Source organism: Colobus angolensis, unplaced genomic scaffold, assembly GCF_000951035.1.
Source record: "Colobus angolensis palliatus isolate OR3802 unplaced genomic scaffold, Cang.pa_1.0 Scaffold89, whole genome shotgun sequence".
Lineage (NCBI taxonomy): Eukaryota > Metazoa > Chordata > Mammalia > Primates > Cercopithecidae > Colobus > Colobus angolensis.
Window position 1 is genome coordinate 679,824 of NW_012122820.1, and position 4,236 is coordinate 684,059.

Here is a 4,236-nt window from a genome sequence, read left to right on the forward strand (position 1 = left end):
GAGGCCCACGGCTGCACCCCAGAGCCTCCAGCGCCTCGGTGTGAACGGCAAGAAACTCTGCCTCTGCTTGCGGGACCCTGTCCCCGAGTCCCCAGAGCCCTGCGGCTGTTTGAATACAATGCTCAGTGGCAGCTGTGGAGGGCACTGCTCCTTGGGCCCGACGCCCGCAGCGAGGCCCTTTCCACGCACCCGCACGCTCATGGGTGAGGCCGCGGGACTGGAGCCCGCGTCCTCACTCACTGCTGTGGCCTCCACTCTGCGCAGAGCCCTGGGAAGCCTGGGGGCTCAGGCGGGACACATGGGGTGACTCGTCTCAACGCCAGGCTGTGGCAGTCGCCCAGGCACCCTTCGAGGCCAGCATGTGTGTGCCACCCACACTGTTCCCAGGCCCAGCCACGGTCGGTGCCGGAATTCCCTGCCAGGCTGGGGATGGGAAGCAGGGTCCCTGTCTCCCTGCCACAGAGCTCTGCAGTGAAGCCCAGCCAGGCAACCCCTGGCCTCCGCCTGGCACTACCCACTCCAGGCAATCCTGCCCGCAGGACAGGCTCCCATGGCGAGAGGCAGGAGGCACGCGATCAGCTCTCCTGACCGGGTATCCTGCCTGCCTGACGTCCCCACCCCGCACTGAACAGGGACAATGGTCAGGGACATTCTATGGCTGCCTCCGGAGGGCCCCTCAGACACTGAGCGGGGCCACAAGGTCGTTGGGGAGGGTGCACTGAGGTGGCCCATGGGCAGCCAGCCACTCAGCACAGAAGGTGGCGACTGCAGACACCCTGCCTCCTGGCCCCGCCGCGCCTGCTCTGGCCCCTGGCTTCACCCTGCCCACCTGGGGCCTGTGCAGCCCGGCTGGTCTCACCCTCTGCCCTCTCAGCGCTGGGCAGGGAGCCAGCCTCCTCAGGCCCTCGTTCTCCCGGCGGCCCCTCAGACCCACCCCTGTTCTTGCAGCCCACCCTCTCAGAAGACCACTGTTTGGAGCCCTGGGGAGGAAGCGTCCAGGACCCAGCCCCAGCCCTACACCAGGCCCGTGCCCCCGATGTTTCCCTCATGCTGCTGTCCCTGGCCCTCCTACGACTGGCACCGGCCTCCTTGCGTTGCGGCCAGACCCACCCTCCCACCGTCCAGGCACACTTCCCTGGGAACACACCCACGTCCCGGGCCAGCTGCCGCCGGGGCCTCTCTCCAGACTCGCACAGGCAGCTGCTTCTGCTCGGCGGAGGGAGACTGTGGACAGAGGGGCTGTGTTCACAGCAGCGCAGGAACCCGGGGCAGCCCCTGGGCACACGGGGGTGAAGACCCACCCAGAAGCTGGGGTGCCGCACAGTGGGGGAGCCCTGGGAAGCTCTCAGGGAGAGCCTGGTTGGGGCCAGGTCGGGTGCAGCGTGGTGGATGCACCGAAGAAGGCCGGCTGCCCGGGGGCAAAGGGGCAAGCTCGGGGGGCACTGTGGGGAGGAACCAGACCAGATCATGGGATGCTGGGCCCCCCCATCCTTGGAGGTGACAAGCTGGAGGCCACTGGAGCTGCAGCAAGGGGACCCTTCCTTTACCAGTGCAGAGTGGCCCCAAGGCCCCCTGGTTCTGAGCTCTGCCACTTGGAGGTCGAGCACATGTGAGGGGCTCCGGCATCCCTGAAGTTTCCCCAGACACCCAGGCTTCCATTCCAGACAGCAACGCAGGCAGCCACCCTCCTGCACCTTCTAGAAGCCCAGACCTGGGGCAAGGCTGCATCTCCCAGCTGTGGCCATCCTCGAGGCTCCCAGAGCCCAGGGCGGCTTCGTCACAGCCATGGCTCCAGCCTCCGGTCGCTGGGGGCCCTGTGAGTGCCCTGCGGTTCTGACACTGTCCCTTGCCCTTGGGGTTGGCTATGCCTGTCAGAGGGGAGGCTCCTGGCTCGCCTGACCTGCCCCAACCTGGGTCACCTGCCTCCCAGGAGGCCAGGCAGACATCGGCCAGGCCGGGCCCACAGAGGAGCCCCGGTGAAGGGCAGATGGCACCGCGCCACGCTGGCCCTGATCAACTGCAAGTGAGCGACGCTCACCTGGGTCTGCCCCTTACATTTGGCAAACTGCTTTGTAGCTTTTTTTCACTTCAGGATGAAACCACATTTGTGTCAGAAGAAAAATAGAAAATGATGTTTCAATTTAGAGAGAAAAAAATTGCTGGGAACAGCAGCAGCTGCTGGGTTTCCAGTGTGCGGAGCGGTGTCCTCTGGGATTTAATTCCCAATCAGCAGCCTCAGCTTTCAGAGTCACAAAACCCATGACAGGAAATCCAGGACTGTTTTCTCCACACGGGTGCGGCGGGCGTGGGGGTCTGCACCTCGGGAGGCTCCTTTGTGGCTGACAGGTGCCTCTTGCCGTCCATCGAGGCTGACTTTTCGGCAAGCACAGAAAGAAGCCCAGAGCCGCCCGCTTCCTTGGTTATCACAGCAAAACCCAGGGCAGGCATCGGTGTCCCCTGGGCTTGCTGCTGGGGCCACTGAGGGCCCGAGAGGGTGGCCAGGTGGCTGCCTGGCCATACTCCTCTCCCCATGCCCAACCCACCAGGACAGGCCCTGGGGACCCTGGGAGGGAGCAGAGAGCCGTGGCTTCCTAGGGGTGCTGGCGTCTCTCTGGCCAGCAAGCCTCAGAGCTAACAGGCAGTGGGCCTCGGAGAGATGCAGCACCTGGGCCTTGCCTGGACTCCCGCCCCAGCCCCACGCACCCTACTCCTCACACCACATCCCAAAGTTAAAATACACATGAAATTTCAATTTTTCAAAACAAAAACAGCTGGGGAGAGAGGCTCTGTGGAGACAGCCTTGTGGCCACAGACACTGCTCTGGAGGGCTGGACGTGTGGTGAGGAGCCGGGTGGGAGAGGGAGGGACTGCGGGGAGCAGCGTCCAGAGACCAGGAGTGGCGAGGTGGCCACAGGCCGGGCCTCACCCAGGGACAGTGACCGTCCCCTCAAACTCTGCTTGGACAGCCCACGGGAGGGACCGAGTCCTCGGGACGGGCCACAGAACACAAGGCCTCCCCCGTCCCTTCACCCTGGCTTCTGAGTCTGCCAGTCCCCATGGCCCTGGGGAGGCCACAGAACCTGGCCCATCTGTCTGGTCCAGCCGACCTCCTGGGCAGAGTCCCAGGACCCTTTGCTCTCTTGGGGTGGGAAGACCCTGGAAGGACCCAGAGCCCCCCAACATGCGTCTCCCGCCAGCACACGTCCCCGCTCCAGGGTGTGCCCCGCCCCCGTGAAAGTTCTTCCCCATTGCCTGCCCCACGCGGGCCGGAACCAGTCCCCGAGTGCCGAGCCCGGGGCGGGGTCAAGTGGAAGGATGGAGGCCCATGGGCTGACCTCAGCTCGCCTGCCCCTGCTCACTGGGTGTGCGTCTGAGACTGGGCACTGATTCCTGGGCACCGGCCTCACACCCGGCATTGGGGCCTCAGTGACGGCGTGAGTGGACAGACTTACTGCAGGCTGAGCAGTGTCACTGAGCGGAGGGCGTGGGCTGGGGGCAGACATGGTCCCAAAGGCCTTGGCAGCAAGCGGCGGCGGCCCACCGGCCCTGTCCATGGTGGCCATGGTCTCCCAGACTTCCCAGTCCTCTTGGCCAGGCTCTCCTCTGCGTGTCGGGGGGAGAGCGGGCAGCTCGTGGTGCTGGAGGTGGCAACACATCGGCTTTGGGGCCAGGGTGGCCATGCCATGTGACCGTCTGCCAACACAGCCAGACATGAGCTGGGCTAAGGCCTCCTCCCAGGCTGGGCAGGGGCTCTGTTGGGCTCCTCCTGACCTGGTGGGCAGGGGCTCTGTTGGGCTCCTCCTGACCTGGTGGGCATGGTAGGGGCTGTGTCTGCCTCTGGCCTGCAGACCACGGCCTACTGGTGCCACCCCTGGGAACCCAAGACCAGAGGCCAGGTGGCAGCTCTCTGGTAAGCTCATAAGCACAGCGTCTCGGAGGTGGAGCCCCCCAACCCCAGCCAGCCCCCTCTCCTGCCCCAGGAGGAGTCTCGGGGAGAGAGCTCCAGGTCCAAGCCCCGCCTACCTCCCTGTGCCCTTCCTGTTCCTTCGACCTCCAGACAAGGGAGCAGTGGCCGTTCCTCCTTTCCTCCCACCCACGGGTTACCGAGCGAAGATGACGCTGAAAGCCATCAAGCCAGTTGCTGCCATGGAAGACAGTCTGTGAGCCAGAGAGAGACAGAAACACACAGAAAGAGGCAGAGACACACAGAGAGTCAGAGACAGACACAGGCGAAGA